General features: G+C 48.7%; 1 protein-coding gene across 3 annotated transcripts in view; it reads left to right on the top strand.

The window, feature by feature from the left end:
- The first annotated feature begins 17,080 nt into the window (after window positions 1-17,080).
- The window catches only part of ZBTB16 (zinc finger and BTB domain containing 16), a 189,346-nt gene continuing 187,121 nt past the window's right edge, over window positions 17,081-19,305 (top strand). Inside the window, exon 1 of one of the 3 annotated variants that reach the window (XM_081889838.1) lies at window positions 17,081-17,270. The gene's annotated coding sequence lies outside the window, so the exon portion shown is untranslated. Of the gene's footprint in view, window positions 17,271-17,563; window positions 17,724-18,437; window positions 18,637-19,305 lie in introns of those variants that run through there. The other 2 variants (XM_081889839.1, XM_081889837.1) reach the window with 2 other exon arrangements.

The raw sequence follows: 19,305 nt of genomic DNA on the forward strand, positions 1-19,305 counted from the left end.
GAGATGAGCGCTGCAACCCTAGAGTCGGTCACGATTGGACCTAATGGTCAGGGGTCCCTTTACCATTTTTATATAAGGAAGACTCCAGATGCACCTCTATGGGGAGGGAGTTCTGCAACTCAGGGGCTGCCACAAAGAATGCCCTTTCCCAAGAGTCCAAGGTTGGTGGAACCACCGAGAGGGCTTCCTCTCCTGATTTTACCACCCATGGACTCCTAGAGGGAAGGAAGTTATCTTTCAGGTATTTGGGGCCTAAGCCATTAGCCAGCTCACAACCATAGAGTCATCTCAACCCCACACCCTGAAAAACCATAAGGAAAGTGTCTAAAGTGTCCTCTGGAAGAGCGTAGAAGAAGAGAAGAAATGGAACTAGAATGGAGGTTTTGGCACAAAACCCTGGCTAGGCCAGGGTTTTGCTTGAAAGGGGAAGTCATGGCATTGGGGGCAATGCTCAAAAATGGAGAATCGTGAATGGGATGGTGCCCTGGGTTTATTTACATATCTGTCCCCAAGCTGTGATTTAAGTGGTTGAAAATCAAATCACCTCTAGGAGACAGCCCTAGCAAGGGTTAACCGTGTGTATAAAATGGATTGCGATTTTTAGTAATTCAGTATAATCACAGTCTAGCAGCAGGTTGCTTTTGCAGCAGGAGGGTTTGGAATTATTTTCTGGGGTTTGCAATATAGAACTTAAATTAAGCCTCAGAAGTCAGGGGAGCTCCATCGCATCCCTAATGCGGTGCTAAATTCTCAGCGGCGCAGGCTTTGTATTAAAGCCTTTGCTAGCAATTAGGTTCATTAACTATCACAATACCTTATTTATTACTTGGAGTGCCATATGGTTTCCCAGCGAAAGAATGGCACCCGCTCCGGCGCAGACCATTTGGCGTCATAAAAATGTTAACAAATAACATTATGGCTCTCGGGGGCAAAAGGGCTCCCTGGGACGGCAGGTCAGGAGCGGCGGGAGGGAATATGGAAACATTTTTCTTCCATGGAGGAGATAAAGAATTCCTCCAGACAGGCAGGGATTCCGAGCTAGCTCAGTGCAAGTGCAGGCCCATAATGGGCTTGTCCATATTTGCAGTAGGTGTGGGTGCCATTCAATGGGTGGCTACCACACCCCGAGCCAGCCATACACCATGTGGCTTGGTTGATTGCAGGCCATTGAAAATGAGCAAGGCAAGAATTGAAATAGATGTTGTGGTGATCACACAGGGTCCCCATACGTTTCACCATCGATTGATCCCTGTGCCACCACTTTATTTCTCGCTGCCACCACCCAGGCCCTTCCTGGGACAATACTGAGTCCAGTCAGCGTTAAATTGAAACATAAACTTTTGTTTATTTATTGCAGTTTAACAAGCGTGTGGTTTCATAAACAGTATCAGTCAATTACATTCATGGGGTGCCTATCCAGACCTACAACTTTTGCTACCTGCTCTCACTCACTAAACCACCTCTCAGTTATTTACTTGTCTGCCTAGCCCCTCTGTTCCTGACTCAGCCTATTTCGCTACACTAACTCAACCTACCCACAAACTCTATCCCAATTCACTCCCACTTCAACCAACCACCCAACTCCCCACGAACTCCTCACAAGCTCCCCCCCCCAGCTGGTTTTATAGTCCCTCTGAGTCCACCCCCCCCCCGGGTTCTGATAGGGTAACCTGTTTAACTATTTCACCTCCAGCACTCTCATATGGTAACGTCACAGATGTCCGTCCAGCAGAATTGAAAATCTTCCTGCTTGGTGCATGGGGAATCATAGGGCCAGCTGCGCAGAAAGTCCTTTGCCTGCAGTAGGTCCCAGCTTCTATGGGAGAGGTGGGATGCTGGAGGGCTGCGTCTATGGTGAGAGCATGAATGGATAGCATGCATTGCCAAAAGTCATATCCAGTGTAATTATGGGTGATTTTGCTGTTTTATATTGTTCCGTTCGACTTCCTGCATTTATTGTACTTTAATTGTAGCTTTCTTTTATATTCACAGGCTGTTCATCACTCTGGGGGGGGGCTTAAGGCAGAAAAAAATGGCATAGAATTAGCTGCAGAAAATCATAGAAGTGTAAAGTTGGAAGGGACCATAAGGAGGGTGTAGTCCAGGCACCCCCAACCTTTGGGCCTCCATATGTTTTGGACTACAATTCCCATCATCCTTTACCACTGGTCCTGTTAGCTAGGGATCATGGGAGTTGTAGGCCAAAACATCTGGAGGGCCACAGGTTGGGGATCCCTGGTCTAGCCCAACCCCCTGCAGTGCAGGAATCTTCTGCCTAACATGAGACTCGAACCCACAGCCCTGAGATTAAGAGTCTCATGCTCTACTAACTGAGCCATCCCAGGGCTTGAGTTCCAGTCTGGGGAGAAAGGCAGGATATAAATTTAATAATATTGAAATAAACCAAAACAACAACAACAACAAAACCACTCTCCTTTCCATGTGATCACCCCAATGACTCTTCTACTACATATTTTATTTCTTCTGCTATATATTTTATTTATCAAGGTACATTTACAACACGCATCCCCACCTCCAAAAATAAATGAATTTGGATAAGGGAACCAATAAAAATGAAACAAGGATATTGATTTAAAAAGAAAATAGAACTAAATCTATATCTTCTGGAAGGCTGATGGTAGTATTCTGTTGCTGCAAAGTTCATAAAGCATCTACTAGCAGCTTAAAGACTAACACATCTGTTATAAAGGCATAAGCTATAACCAAATCCACAACAAACAAATGGGCGAAATTACAGAACCACCAAGTAACAAAGTAGAACATTTCCCTTGGCATCCAACCAGGAGCACAGGGAGGTGCCAAGCGGTGTGGGAGAAGCCCTTTGGATAAGCCAGGACCACTGGCGAGAGCCTGGCATGTCAACCTCACTCTTCTATTTCCCTGAGGAACCACTAGAGGTCAGCAGTGGCCACTGCGAGGGCAGCCAAAACCCAGGGACCCAACTCCTCCTGGCACCAGCACCTCTCGCCTTTCAGATTATCCTCTTTGTTCTGGGCTCGACTTGGCATTTGGTATCTGCCAGTTTGTTGGCTCGGAAAGGGATGCATGTGCAGCAAGAAGCCCGGGCAGGAGTCCAAAGGAAAACGAGGGAAATTAGCTTCGCCTTCTTTTATAAAGTGGGTTTAAAAATAAATAGCCCATCCTTTTGCTCCCCCTTAGCTTGAAATAAGCAGGCTCTGGAGCCAGGGCTGCTTAGTTGCACTGGGGGAAGGGGGGGGGGAGCACAGGGCCTCCAGACACCGTTTGACACCCACCAAAGTCAATTGAGATCACAGTGATTTACACTTGCTGAGAGCCCAGGTTATCCTTCAGAATGTGCCCAGCTGCTGGATGATTTCCTCCTATTTGTCTCCTGGGTTCTCTCCCTGCCAGCTTCAACTGGTTGAAGGAGTTGCTCAGAGAGTTCCTGAGATGGAAATTGTCTGGTATATCTACATTTCCAGAGGAGTTGGCAGGTAAATGAGACAGGGTTAGAAGAAGAAGAGTTTGGATTTGATATCCTGCCTTTCACTCCCCTTCAGGAGTCTCAAAGCGGCTAACATTCTCCTTTACCTTCCTCCGCCACAACAAACACTCTGTGAGGTGAGTGGGGCTGAGAGACTTCAGAGAAGTGTGACTAGCCCAAGGTCACCCAGCAGCTGCATGTGGAGGAGCGGAGACACGAACCCGGTTCCCCAGATTATGAGACTACCGCTCTTAACCACTACACCACACTGGTTAGATGGAGAACATCAGTGCCTGCTGCTTTTCACAGGAATGAGATGAAGGGAGGGGCAGTGGCCACAAAGACACCCTTTAAAGGCACCTCCCACTTTGGGCAACTACAAAAGAGCTTACCTGTTCAGGAGATACTCAATGGGACTTAATTCTAAGTACACTTGCAGCACGACCTCAGAAGAAAGTCCCACTATGTTTAGTAGGTTGAAGATTGCAGCTTCAGAGTTACACTGACAGATTCCTAGTCTTCTTTACTCCTTGGACTCAGCTACATTAGTCAAAAAAACAGTGTTTGGAATATGTTATAAACATGCAACACCAGGTAGCACAGGACAGCAACAAATAATAATAATAAAAATGTATGCAATTTTACATAGCATTTTTTTTCTTTTGTTATTTATTACTTATTTATAGTGTGTTTTTTCCTGTGTGTAGATCCACTCCTAGTCCTTATAGTCATGATGAGCCTATTTACGACCAGGAATTATTTTCTGCATTGCAACTTATATTGTATGTCGAGAAGGTTTTTTTTAATGCAAAGGATTGTAGCCAATGCTGCTCCTTCTCAGAGTAGACTCATTGACATTAATGCACATGACTAACGTAGTAGGTCTGCTTTGGGTGGAACTTGGTTGAATACAATCCTTAGATTTCAACTGAAGGTAGAGAAATACTTTGGTAAACAAAGATGCTCCCACCTAGCTTTTGTCTATCCAGCCAAGTAGGAGAGATATAAATAGTAAAGTTGTTGTTGTTGTTGTTGCTGTTGTTGTTGTTTTGAACAGGAACTATGGGCATCATCTGATGCAATGTGTGCATCTTTTCAAGATCCACAATAGATACACACGAGAACAGGATGGCAGCACCCTCTCTGCCCATTGCATTGCTTTCAAAAGGTGGCTTGCAGAACTGACTATGTACCTGGACTGATATTTCCAACCAGTCACATTCCATAAGTTCCATTTTTGTGTGGCTGAAGTGAGATAGGGGCCAAGGGCATTTGCAATCCTGCTGTCAGGCGGCAGAGGAACCAACCACCACAGCAGTTTGCCAGCAATGGATAAGACAAGGAAAAGTCTTTACCATCTGCTTTTTATTCAATATTTACAGAGAGACGCTTGGGAAGGCAGCCTTTTGGAATAATGGCATTGTCCCAAGTAAATCTCCACCTCCCTTTTCTCCCACTTCCTCATTCGTCAACAGCACCACCCCCTCTATGGTTGCCACTTAGGGCCATCTGTCTTTGAGCTCTTTGCTCTCCTACTTTTAAGGCTTGCCAGGTTCTGGGAGATGGAGGGTCTGGAATGCTTTCTAGTGATAATGTGTCAGCCAGCTGCTCCGACTCTGCCTTCTCCTCCCCCATTATTTCCCCACTTTCCCCCTCATCTGCCTCTGAGCTGTGACCTCCCTCAAACCCCCGTTGTAAGTCTGAACTGTCTTCTTCTTCTCTGGAAGGGTCAGGCTGGAGAGGAGGTCTCCTTCATTCCTCCTCTGCCCAGTCCCTGACACCTGCATGGTGCTGGTTGACCAAGAGGAACTGAGACCTGCAGCTGAATGTCTGGCAGTCTAAAGGGGCTTCACACTGTACTCTGGACTGGGGTGGTGAGGAGTCAGTCACAAATTTTCTAGGGGGAGCACATTCCAGAGCCAAGGTGTGAAAGGCCTGTCCATAACCTCACTACCAAGTGTCCAATTCTCATCATGAAAGAGTGGGATGTGAGCACAACAAATAAATAACCCAGATTTCCACTGGGATGACAAAGACTGCTTCATCTGAACTGGATGAGGTATCTCTAATGCCCTGGATTTTTTGAAGTCTGGGAAATTTGCCAACGGTCCTGCTGTACAAATATCATCAGTAGTCGCAGCAACCTGTTTCCAGTTTCCAGACAGATAAGATAGCAAGAACTTGTTGCACCTCCTGCAAATATTCAAGAAATAAAATTGGTTAATAAATAGCTTGGCAGCCAGCCTGCAACAGCGAGGTGTGGCTCCATAATTAGACTTGCAACATCTCCACAGTTCTTCTTTGTTCAGTTTGTACTTCACAGGGTGGGGATTTGAGGGCCAGTTTCCTGTCAGGACACGATGGCTCCTGAATTTTAGTCATCTAGGTCAGCATGGAACAGGATCAGATGTCTGAACAAGGTGTGCATTTTTACTGGGAGCCAATGCAAGTCGAGTAATTTGTTACTTGAGGCTTGCAGAGCTAAGGGTCTTCAAGTGAAGCATGAGCAAAGGCTTCTGGTGACGCAGTTTCTTTGTAGATATTTGTAGAAGGGGAGGGAAAGAACCATTTGAGTCTACTCATAGGCTGGATCTACATTGATCTGAAAAATGCTATTTAAAAATTTCTCATTAGCAACAGATTGCTGCTCTACAGAGCCCTCTGGTGTCACATTTTTATAACACATTTTTAACTTTATAACTCACCAGTGTAGATAACACCATAAACACACATGACACCTTAAGATGAAGAATGTCAGGGACAGATAGGAGTCTGAAGGGTGGACAGAGGAGGAAGGAGGAGGGGGCAGATATTTGTGGGGTTCTGTGCCTTCCCTGAGGCAGAAGAAAGGGGCTGGGCAGTCAGAGACGGGAGAATGGGAAGCGGGGAATCCTCATCCAAGCCCCCAAGGTGGATTCTCAGCTGGAATGAGTGGCTTGCGGTGGTCATGAGCAAAGCAGGGCAAGGCTTTCATGTTGTCACTTCCATTTCCTTGCAGCTTTGGTACTTAGCAAGGGCCACCCAAAAAGGCATTGAGGGCCACATGCAGGCTGCAGGCTTTGTGTTGGACCACCCTGTGCTAGATCTTTAGAAAGAGATTTCTGTGGAATCTTGGCTTAGTCAATGTTGTCAGATAATGCAGCTACCAGGAGCAAGCCAGCAGTAAATCACACCATGCAAGTTGGTGTTCACTCTTTATTAGCAAAAATGTGTTCTGCCACACCTAATAAGCACAGAAATTCATCTCCGGTAGGTCTGGCTCCCATAAAACAGTTGCTGAGACTGAAAGTCCCTGCCTCCCCCTAGCTGCCTAAGTCCCCTCCTCTTCGGGGTCTATCCCAATCAGAGACTGAGCCTGTGTGTCACCAATCTCTCCTTCGCCCTTTCTATGCCTCTTCTGGTTCTGGGAGCAATCAGGGAGGGGAGGTTGTTGCAGCAGGAGGGGGAGACACTTGTGACTCTTCATCAAATGTCTCATCTCTGCCTCTTGGCCTCTCTCCTCTTCCTCTTCCACTTCAGCTTCTGCCTCTGATTCTGTACTTCTCTCTGCAACAAACTCTCCCAGCTCACTAAGCCCTGTTTCCTCCTTAGCTCCTGACACCTTCTCTTCCCAATCTTCTCCCTCCCCTCCTATGACCACTCATCGTTATCCCACCACCACTCCCCGTGCTCTGAATCTTCTTCCCTTGGTAGTTCCTCAGCTGGTTCCTCCCACCATTCATCTGAGTCCAACCAGTCCATGACAGCAGGTAAGACCGGTGGGCTATTGATCCGCCCCCAAATAACAGCAAGCTCTCACATCCACTTCTTGTGAACTGCATCAGTGAGCTATTTAACTGGTAGTGTGAGTAATAATGGCATCGGGGTCTCAGTGAGGACTAGTGTGATGTCATGGTTAGAATATCAGACCAAGATGGTGAAGGCCCAGGTTCAAATGCTCACTTATCTATGGAGATCCCTGTGTGATCTTAGGTGACCAGTATCTCTCAGCCTGACCTACCTCACAACCTTATTGTTAGGATAAAGGGGTGGGGAAATCTTGAACTCTTTGGAAGAAATGTGGTATGTTACTATAATAATAAATATCCATGCTGATAAAGACTGAGTGGACAATGCAAGTACCAGTTTAAGTGCCCGATTTCCTTCCTTTCTCCTTAGTGGGCATCTTTCACCATGCAGATTACCAGATTACTCTTCCCCCAAAACACCCCCCAAAATGTTATCTTCCAAAACAATTTCATCAATGATGTTTCTGATGACTCATTTAGGAGTGAGCACGTCCCCTCTCCATTTATCTTGCTCTTTCTGCCTCTGAGCTATTTTTAATTAAAATAATTTATTCTTACATTTTTAATTGATTCCACTTCTTTCTTGCAGACTTCCCATTGGGTTGGACTTCTCCATTTACAAGGGAGGCACACAGAGAGACACAATTCATGCGGTGCCACAGCAAGCCCCTTGATACTACGCAAAATTTACCCATGATTTGGTAAAATGTCAAACCTTTTAGGCTAAAGAGATGAGAAGGGAAATGGAAGGTGGCAGTGGGGTGGGGAGACAAAATAAATAATTATGCAGCAAACTGAGCAAAAAACACCCTCCAAACAAACCCGGCGCTTATTAAGACATCAAGAGCAGTGCTTGTTACTTCTGGCTTCAGTTCTCCTGAGTACAAAGGACGGCTTCTAAATATAGGCGTTGAAGAGATGATTAGGTCATAGGCTGCTAGAGAAGACATTTTAATGCAATTACAAACCAAACCATGCATTGTCACAGGGAAAGGGAAAGGGAAACATGACAGCAGAGAGCCCAGGTGCCCATTTCTCAGCACTATAAAAGTCTGCCTTCCATAGCTGAGTCACCGTTGGTAATATTTTCTTCTTCTGAGCTCTTGGAGTGGGGCAAGGAGCAGGGATAAAGTCTTGGAATGTGGGCCGGCTGGCCTTGGCTGTCAAAGTGACCCTGAGTCACAGCTTACAAAGGACCTCCAAGTGTTTGCAAGCTTAGGGCTGTAAGCTACAAATGACCTTATTGTTGTCACCCACACTTTTCCTGATATATTCTCCAGCATTTCACAGGCAGCTCCCATCATCCCTGATCGCAGGCTGGCTGCGCTGGTTTGCAGGTGTGTGATGAGGATTGCAGTCCGGTTGTAGTCTAGAGAGCATCAGCTCGGGAAAGGCTGCCTCAAACATTAGAACCTCACCAGGTCCTCTCCTGCTACATAGCCTTCACCCACCTAGCTCAATACTGCCTGCACTGACTGGCAGAAGAGTTTTAGGCAGAGGACATTCCCAGCCCTACCTGGAGAAGCGGGAGATTGAAATTGGGGTCTTCTGCATGGAAGGGACCTGCTGTTTCTCTTCCCTTGTTGTGATGTATGGAAGTGAGAGCTGGACCATAAAAAAGGCTGATCACAGAAGAATTGATGCTTTTGAATTATGGTCTGGAGGAGACTCTTGAGAGTCCCATGGACTGCAAGAAGATCAAACCGATCCATTCTTAAGGAAATCAGCCCTGAGTGCTCACTGGAAGGACAGATCCTGAAGCTGAGGCTCCAATACTTTGGCCACCTCATGAGAAGAGAAGACTCCCTGGAAAAGAACCTGATGCTGGGAAAGATGGAGGGCACAAGGAGAAGGGGACGACAGAGGACGAGATGGTTGGACAGTGTTGTCGAAGCTACCAGCATGAGTTTGACCAAACTGCGGGAGGCAGTGGAAGACAGGAGTGCCTGGCGTGCTCTGGTCCATGGGGTCACAAAGAGTCAGACACGACTAAATGACTAAACAACAACATGCAGCTGTTAAAAGAAAAAGGAGCCTACAGTGGGGAGAAGGCAGCCAGAGATGCTTCAAAACAAGTATAGGAATCTCAAGCGCAATCCTAAATACAGTTACTTGAGAGTAAGCCCCACTGAACTCAATGGGGCTCCTTTCTAAGTATGTGTGCTTGGACCTTGGTTGTAAATTGATGATAGATTAGGGGGCACGACACCAGGGTCCGCCTGCCCATGAGGAGGACAAGAGTAGCTGCCTCAGGTGGCAGAATCCAATGGTGTGGTGCCCCCACAGGCAACTTGCCCACCGCTGCCACCGGGGTAATGCAGTGGCAGCTTCTGGCAAGATCTCATGAGATCTCGCAGAACTCTCATGTGAGCTCGCTGAACTCCCAGTAAGGGCATCCCTGGTTTGGTGGGTGGGGTGCTAAAGGCAAAACCTTCCCATTTAGCCTCAGGTGGCAAAATGAGACAGGCAGCTCCTGCAGGTGAGACTATCCCACCAATAGGAGACAGAATTACATTCTTGCTATCCTAAAAAGGCAGAGATTCAGTCAGAGGAAGAGTCATCGGGTATGAACTCCTTTGTACGTTATAGGTTTGGAGGCTGTTATCCAGAGTTAACTCCCAGTCTAGATGAAAGAGGGATTTCAAGGAGTCTAATTACACCCACTAGAGGAGGGGTGGGAACCCTCAGGTCTTGGGGGCCAAATATAACCTTCCACACTTCTCTATCTGGCCCCAGACCACACCTCTAACTGGATTTTCTTCACTCCTTCCTCGAATGTCTTCACCTGGCTGGGATGTGTCCTCAAATTCTAATAATGGTTCTTACTTGCCTGAATGAAGGGCAGTGTTTGTGTGCAGAAACCCCAGCCTACTGTGCAAAACAGAAAATGACATTTGCTTCCATGCCTCTGGCACCCCCCATCAATATGTGGCCCTCAGAAGACTGCCTGGAGGGGAACATGGCCCTTGGGATGACTACAGGGATTCTAGACATCTGTTTGGCTTATTGCAAGTGGTGTGGGGTTCTCTTCACCCTGAGAGTGTTTTGCACAGCCTAGGGGTTGATGTGAGGTCCCCACTTCTGCCTTGGAGGCTGTGGGGGTCAGGTGCCCTCCCAGCAGAGAAGGCTGAGCTCCAGTAGGCAAAAGCAGAGGACCATCCTTTTTCCCCCAACATTGTCTGGCCTGTTGGAAGATTGATGTGGAAGTGTTTGCATTCAGGCTGGCTTCCTCTGGAAATCACCGACTGTGTGAAACAAACATACAATCAAACAAAAACCACTTTTGTACGTTCACATTGTACATATACACAAACAAAGGTTAAATGCACCAGTGAGTTAACTTTCAGCCGGGACTTAGCTATGGGGTTTCCATTACTGCTAATGGGACTCATGCAGCTTAATTTTATGCGTGCAGCAGTAAAAATGGCCCCCTTAGCTACAAAATTTCAGCTCTGAGTTCCAGCCTTTTGAAAGTTAGTAGGTAAGCAAAACTCCTCACTGTCATGCTATTTGCCTTGTGCTTGGGCTGTAGTCCTCTTCATCAGGCCCTCTTTTCAACATCTAATAAATGGGGAGGGGCTTCTCCTATGCATGCTTACTTGCAAGTAATTCCCATTGAGTTCAACAGTGTGTTTAGTAGGAAAAAGGCTGGCTGTTTCCTGTTTTGCCTACCACTTCCAAACCTGTCCTAGTCATTGGGTAAGATGCAGTGACATCACAGAATGCGCACTAATGTTCTAATGTTAAGGAGAAAGATGTGATCCGAGGGAGAGGAGCAAGAAGTGAGGAGAGGGGTGTGTCACCCATGGCAGCTGCTCAAAAAAACCCAGATGTGCCCATGGGTCTTAAAAGTTGGGAATCAGCTAGCTTCACCACGTCTCTGCTCACCCCTAACTCCATGTCATTTATAAGCAACTTTACAGGTAGTGGTCAGCCTAGTACTGACCCTTGGGGAACCTCACTTCTTGTATCTCTCCATTTGGAGAACTGTCAGTTGGTTTCTGATCTGTTCTTTGCTTCTTTTTCTTTAATCAGTCACTGAACCATAAGAGGACCTCTTCTATTCCTCAAAAATAAAATAAAAATCACCTCTGATGACGTTCGCACTTACATCAGGGCTTTTTCCCCAGCAAGAACTCACCAGAACTCAGTTCCGGCACCTCTCAGGTGTGTACCATTGCCATGATTAGACAACAAGGGAGGTCTTCATGGTGAATTCCAGCATCTCTTTTGCTAGAAAAATAGCACTGGTTCTCACCATCTCCAGAGCTTAAAACCCAGGGAAGAATATACTTCAAAACCTCAGGTACCCAGATCCAATAAGGTTCACCAATATTTTGAATTTAGCCCAGGCCACAGCACAGGTGCACATATGTTCTGTGTGGCTAGCCCCTGTCTCAATTCCTTATCTGCAGAATGTGCAGCTCAGCATTTCGATATGGATCTAATAACCTCCGTGCCTCCACCTTTTGTGAGGCTTTTGATATCAGGCCGTCCATGCAAAATGAGTGCCAACCTCATCTGTCCCCAGCATACATTAAACCCCATTATAATTATAAACACACTTTCCTTCTGCAGATTACATTCACCCCGGTGACGAGCCTCGGGGCATCTCCATTCTTAAATGTGTTTCTTATTTTCCTATCTTAACTGGCTGTAATATCAGTTCACATCCTATTTGTACCATGTAAGGGCGGGGGGAGAGTGGAAGTGAGTGATTTCTTATGAAGAGAGAGATCTCTTACTCTAATTTGGAAACCATTTTTTCTAGCATGCTTGTGCACACTTCAAAGAGTAGACCCAAGGCAGGGTGTCCATGCCTTCTCTCCCCACTTTGATTCATCTGTACATATAAGGAAACTTATGGGATTTGTTAGTTTTGGTTGAATGAATGGTGTAAATATTATCAAAATGTAAACTCAGGGGGCATAAGCCAAGGGTACAAGTCATAGGTGCTGAAAATAACCAGCCACCAGATGTACTCTAGAAGGGGATTCCAAGCTGGAATGCAATTCAGCCTGAAGCTAGGGAACACCCCCACCTGAGGCCCTGGAGAGGTGCTGCCAGCCAGTGTAGGGAGTACTGAGGTAAATGGACCAATGGTCTGACTTTCTGCTCAGTATGGTGCAGTATGGTGTAGTGGTCATAATCTGGGGAACCGGGTTCGTGTCTCCGCTCCTCCACATGCAGCTGCTGGGTGGCCTTGGGCCAGTCACACTTCTTTGAAGTCTCTCAGCCCCACTCACCTCACAGAGTGTTTGTTGTGGGGGAGGAAGGGAAAGGAGAATGTTAGCTGCTTTGAGACTCCTGAAGGGGAGTGAAAAGGCGGGATATCAAATCCAAACTCTTCCTCCTCCACTCCGCCTCATCACAGCCTCCATTGCAGCCTCTCTCTATTCTGAGAAGCAGATTTGTTCACCCCCAGACACTGTTTTCCCCTTTCTCTCCCCCCCCCCCCGCCCTGCTGCTGCCCCCCCCATTTCATTGTAATCTTGCAATTTCCCATCCTTGTCCTCTCTATAAAGGCCAGCAGTAAATCTTTGCTCTCAGCCTTTCATGGTCATTCTGTGACACCAGAAAATGCCCTGCCAGCCCTATATAAGTCCTGCTTGTTTGTTGAGCTGGGACTTTAGAAATAAATAATAAAACCTTATCACAAGAGGGGTTTTGTATGTGTATGTACAAGCAGCTCCAATTCCTGTCTAATGAGAGCTTCCTCCAGCCAACCCCGAGGGCCTTTCTCCATCCTGCCTCTTACCAGGATTGGTCATAGGAACCAAGGAAGCTTAAAACAGAAACACTTCAAGGCCCTGAGCCTGATATTCCATGGGCCAAAGAGAGTCAAGGAAGCTTCCTTAAATCAAACCAGATGGTTGGTGCATCTAGTTCAGCATTGTCTACACTGACTTGCAGCTCCTCTGCAGGGTTTCAGGCAGATCTCACCCCAGCCCTCCCTGAAGATGCTATCTGGGCCTGAACCTGGAACCTTCCTCATGCATAACAGGTGCTCTGCCTCCTTTTGAGCTCAGGGACTTCAGGGAAGAAGGCCACAGCCCCACTCAGCAGCAGGCCGATGGACAAGAGCTGTGTTAGAAACTGTGATATGGCAGCGAGGAGCTAAATGGTACCTTGTTGTTATTGTTTAGTCGTGTCCGACTCTTCGTGTCCCCATGGACCAGAGCACGCCAGGCACTCCTGTCTTCCACTGCCTCCCACAGTTTGGTCAAACTCATGCTGGTAGCTTCAAGAACACTGTCCAACCATCTCGTCCTCTGTCGTCCCCTTCTCCTTGTGCCCTCCATCTTTCCCAACATCAGGGTCTTTTCCAGGGAGTCTTCTCTTCTCATGAGGTGGCCAAAGTATTGGAGCCTCAGCTTCAGGATTTGTCCTTCCAGTGAGCACTCAGGGCTGATTTCCTTAAGAATGGATAGCTTTGTTCTTCTTGCAGTCCATGGGACTCTCAAGAGTCTCCGCCAGCACCATAATTCAAAAGCAGCAATTCTTCTGTGATCAGCCTTTTTTATGGTCCAGCTCTCACTTCCATACATCACTGCTGGGAAAACCATAGCTTTAACTATACAGAGTTTATGGGCGCAACAACAGAATGTCTAGGCACAACTTTTTTGTAACAAGAATACAAGTCCTTCCCCTGCCCATAATATTTTTAAGAGGGTCTCTTCTCCAGTCTTCAGAAAGTAGCTGGAAGTGGGGAGGCAGGAAAAGGTCTTCCTTTCCTTCCACTCTGCAGTTTTAATCTGAAATCTTAGGGCACAGTACTGTGCCCAGAGCTCAGAATCTGCTTGCACTAATGAAATTCCCCGTCACAAATTGCACCTAGAACAATGGGCATTTCGAACACTGTAGTAGGGATGAATTGCCACATTCTGAAGTAAGTGACCTAATATATAATATCATCTACAGGGCGGCGGCATAAGACAAATGGTTCATACTTGGCCTGGATAGTTCAGTTGGTTAGAGCTTGGGGCTGATCCTTCCAAGGTTGCAGGTTTGATCCCCAAATGGAACAGCTGCATAATCCTGCCTTGCAGGGGGGTTTGGACCAGGTGATCCTCAGGGTCTCTTTCAACTCTACAGTTCTACGATTCTATTACTGTACAGTGGTACCTCGGGTTACAGACGCTTCAGGTTACAGACTCCGCTAACCCAGAAAAAGTACCTCGGGTTAAGAACTTTGCTTCAGGATGAGAACAGAAATTGTGCCGCGGTGGTGCGGCAACAGAGGGAGGCCCTGTTAGCTGAAGTGGTACCTCATGTTAAGAACAGTTTCAGGTTAAGAATGGACCTCCAGAATGATTTAAGTTCTTAACCTGAGGTACCACTGTATATTAAAACTCAGACTGTATTCTATATGCAAACAAGCATGATTACCTTTGTTTGTCAGCATGAATTTGCTGCCAAGGAGTGTGGTGGAGTCTCCTTCTTTGGAGGTCTTTAAGCAGAGGCTTGACAACCATATGTCAGGAGTGCTCTGATGGTGTTTCCTGCTTGGCAGGGGGTTGGACTCGATGGCCCTTGTGATCTCTTCCAACTCTATGATTCTATGATTCTACAATTCTATAATACTCCTGTCTAAACTTACCTAACTTTGCTAATTGTCCATTTTAACAGCAAACAGGACATGGGGCTGTGCAATGACTGTGAACCGCACCCCCCGACATTACCCCGAGTTCCTCCCTGTTCCCATCTTTATAAGAAGAGCTTCTGGATCAGGCCAATGGACCAGTTCTCACACCCAGATGCAAGGGGATAAGTGGCAAGCAGGTTCTGAGCGCAAGAGCACTCTTCCCGCCAATTCTTTCTCAGGAACATTACTGTCTCTGGCAGTGGGAGCATGGCCCAGCCTCCGTCATGCCTAGAAGCCATCAGTAGCCTTATCCCCCATGAATTTGTCCAACCCTCTCTCAAAGCCATCCAAGTTGACCATTGCTGCTTCCAGTGGGAGTGAGTTCTTTAGTTCAGCTGCTACAGGCTGTATGAAGAAGTACTTAAAAAAAAAATCTGTCCTGAATCTTCCTACATTCAGCTTCGTGTCCACAAGTTCGAGTGTCGGTTACTTTCATGCTGTTGAAGAGGATTCTTGCATCCCAAACATATTTGAAAACTGTCATATTAGCATTCAAAAGTCAGGTGCCAGGGCTGGCCCAGTTCCAAGCTTCCAATCAGTATACCCACACTGATACCCCTCTCCACCTTCCCTCTGTCTAACCAATTGATTAACTGAAGCTTAAGATGTAGAGAGTTAACTGTGCATTTTCCCTGTTTTGGAAAAATTGCTCCTACAACAGCCAAGAGAAAGAAGCAAACTGGAGGAGCAGCTTTCTTGGAAGGAACTTGAAAATTGTTCTTTTTCCATTTCTCGCTTGCTCAGTCTGTGATGGGGACTAAGCTGTTGGCCCTCCCTTCTCAATTGCATTTTTCAGACTTCTGAGAATTGGGGGACATCAGCGGCACCGTAAATTGAAAGTAGAGGTTCCCCTGTGCTCTTTACTCCTGCTTTTACAGCGTGTAGGAGTCAGGAAGAGCAGGACCCAGAGGGAGTCTACCTGCTGCTTCTCTGTATGAGTCTCTGGCCAGGACAGAGCATGCAGAGACACTCACAGTGAGTGAGCCTCCCATTTTAGGGGGTATGTTGGGGTTACAGGGACATTTCCGGGGCACTCCTGTGCATGTTTACTCAGCAAACCCCCAAGTAAGCATGCATAGCAGGAGAGCAGCTTCAGTGGCATCAGCAGCTGTGTATATTTGCAACCTGTTACCAGTCCTCCGAAAGCACAAAGATATGTTGGACCCCCCCCCCCACTCCATTTGGAATTACTGATTCTAAGAGGATGGACTGTGTGTGAATTATTTAACCCTCTCACTTCTGCAGCTACTCATTCCTCCCCCCCCCCCGCCTGAAATTCTGGACAGCCACTGCCACTCAGTGTTGAGCTACTTGTGCCATTGGCCTGGCTCAGTAATACGGCAGCTTCCTATAACCCGGACTGAAAAAAAGACCCCCCCCCCACATTTTGTAGCGCATGAAACACCCTCTCGAGTTTCAGGACATTTTGACTTGTGATGTCACCATCCCAGCCACTCTTCCCACCGTTGTCCTCCCCCACCCCTCGTTTGATTTAATAATTTTTAATGATGGTGATGGTGATTTATATCACGCCCATCTGGTTTTATTAGCAACTGCTGCGTGGATCTACCTGGGCGTGCGAACTACAGTGGTAACTCGGGTTACATACGCTTCAGGTTACAGACGCTTCAGGTTACAGACTCCGCTAACCCAGAAATAGTGCTTCAGGTTAAGAACTTTGCTTCAGGATGAGAAGAGAAATTGTGCTCCGGCGGCGCGGCGGCAGCGGGAGGCCCCAGTAGCTCAAGTGGTGCTTCAGGTTAAGAACAGTGTCAGGTTAAGAACGGACCTTCGGAACGAATTAAGTACTTAACCTGAGGTACCACTGTAGTCCGTGTGTAGCGGGGAGACACCGAGGACTGGCGAGGAGCGAAGAATCCCCTCCATGCCTCGCAGACGGCAGAACACTGGATGGGTGCGGAGGACGGAGAGTCTTTGTCTTAATTTTGGATGCGTGGTGGCAAAGCGCACGCGTTTTCTTGTTTTAACCTGGGGCGTGTGTGTTGCGGTGCGGACGGGGGCGTCCAGCTGGGGCTCGCGAGTTTGTGCAGCAGCAGGTAGCAGCAGGGAGGCGGAGTGGAGAGAGGAAGGAGGGGGGCTTTTATCCCTCCCCCTCCGCCCCTCCCGTAGGCGTCTGCTGCCGCCGCCTCCATATTTGATCCGGGCAGAGGGAGAGCGCTGTCCAGCAGCAGCAGCAGCCCTCGGGAGCCCCTATGGCGCCCGCTCGCGTGTTCCGCGCGTATTTTCCGGATCGGGCTTTCCAGTAAACCCAGCGCAACTTTCTGGGGCTGCCCCTCTGAGCACATCGGGTTGTCAATCCGGAATTCCACCCACCAACCCACCCAGAAGAAGGTGCGGCGAGTTACAACAGGTCCGCGCTGTGTAATACTGTGCTCGAAACGGTCCTGTTCCTTTAGTTACTGCCCCGAAAACATCTGGTCACAGATGGACTGGATCAAAGGGAGCTGGGCATGTTGTGGGAGGGGAGGGGGCTCATTCTAATCCCACTAGCCCCCCCCCCGGATCATGTGGACCGCTTCTCTGCCGTCCCCATGCGCACGGCGTTTCCACGGGTCGAATCCCAATCCGCATCAAGAAGCGTGTGCGTCGGTTGGTGGCGAACCTTGTCTGGGTCCTGAGTTGAAGTCTCTCTCTCTCTCTCTCTCTCTCTCTCTCTCTCTCTCTCTCTCTCTCTCTCTCTGTGTGTGTGTGTGTGTGTGTGGTGACGGTAAGTGGGTTAAGCGCACGAGCGATTGGGTGGTGTCTGTAACATCAAGATTCATTTGACTCAAGGGACTGAAAAGAAATCCTCGGGGAGGAACTGGTAAGTGGGCTAAAAAAGAGTGCATCTGGGCACGTGCGGAGCGCCCCTGCCGTGCACCCTCGCTTTAGGGAATATTTCCATCAGAATGCAGGCCAGACATCCAATTTTACTGCTGAAGCATCGGCGCCTCTCCATTCCCAAGGCAGCCCTGTCCAAAGATCGGGGCAGCTTCCTCCACTATGTCCCGGCAGTCCACCGCGCCGTCGTCAGCCAACCGCGTATGGTGCAGGCAGACTAGCACTTAGGCAGCCACTCGAGGTGTAAGCAAGCCCCGTTGCCCTCCTTGGCAGCAGCAGCCCCTCCCCTTCCGCGCCTCCAAAAGCTGTCGAGCAGGTCGAAATTCAACAGGGGTCCCCTCTCCTCCCCTCCCTCGCTCCCTGTTGAATTTTCTCGCGTGACGCGGGCGCAACTCTTGAGCGCCGGACTCTTGGTCCCGCGCGTAGCCAATAGTCCAGCTGCAACCAGAGCAGCAGAGGCGTCTTTGGCAGCTAGGGGTCAGGCCATCCCCGACTTGGTCGTGCGGCCCCGGCGTCCGGCTCCGTGCGCTGGCTGGCCGTGGCTAGGCCGGGTCCGGGAGCTGCGCCGCGCGCGGCCGCTTGTGGGCAGGAGCCGTCGGTGCCAGCAGTCAAGATGGTGCCTGGCTGGGGCTTCGCAGGGGAGGAGAGCAGGGGGCGGCCCCGACGCGCCTCGCCAGCCGTGGCAACGTCAGGCAGCCGCTGGTGATTTGCTAGCCGCGCCGCCGAGCGCAGCTAGAGAGCCTGAGAGCGGGCGCTGCGAACTCGCCTGACGCGCCGGCGATGCTGTTCCTCCGGCCGCCGCCGCCGCCGCTCCTCCGCCACTGCCGCCTCCTCCTCCTGCCTCCGCCGCCGCTGCTTCTTTAGCAGCCCGCAAGAGTTCCGCGGTGCAGAGCCCGGTAAGTCTCCGCGAGCGGGACCGACCCAAAAACTTGCTCCTTGGGCTGGCGTGCGCAATTACGCACGGGGCAAGCGACGGCCCCCGAGGGCTCCTGCGCAAAACTTGGGGTGGGGGAGAGAAAAAGTGCCCCGAGGAAGGGTCTTTTTTTGTTGTGGTGGTTGATGGCTTTTTTCTTCTTCCTCCTCCTCCCCTCCCATTCTTTGGAGAGGGGAACATAGGGGGGAGGGTTGTCAGTTCGGGACACTTTGCAGGGCACCTGGGGAGCGCGCCGCAAGTTTTTCGGGGCATTTATTCTTTTTCTTGGAGAGCGGAGTGGCGTGCGAGCGCGGGACAGTGGCCGAAGTCGTGGAGCGTGTGAGCCTGGCTGGACTACGGCACGCGAAGAAGCAGCATTTGCGCGCCCGGGGACAATAGATATAAAATAAATTATTTTTTTTTAAAGGCCGAGAAGGAAGGGAAAAAGGATTAAAAAGGCAAGGAAATCCCTTATGTCAATAAAATAATCATTTGATGTTAGAAAGCACAAGGAGATTGTGGACTGTGCGCTCCTACGCAGTTGCAAAGGGAACAGCATCCCGTGCAAGAGAGTAGAATATTTGGGGTTTCCTGTTCGAGTGGGGGATACCAACTTGCTCTTCTTCGGGGGGAAGCGGGGCGGTTGCACTTT

The sequence above is a fragment of the Podarcis melisellensis genome, assembly GCF_964234715.1.
Source record: "Podarcis melisellensis genome assembly, chromosome: 15".
Lineage (NCBI taxonomy): Eukaryota > Metazoa > Chordata > Lepidosauria > Squamata > Lacertidae > Podarcis > Podarcis melisellensis.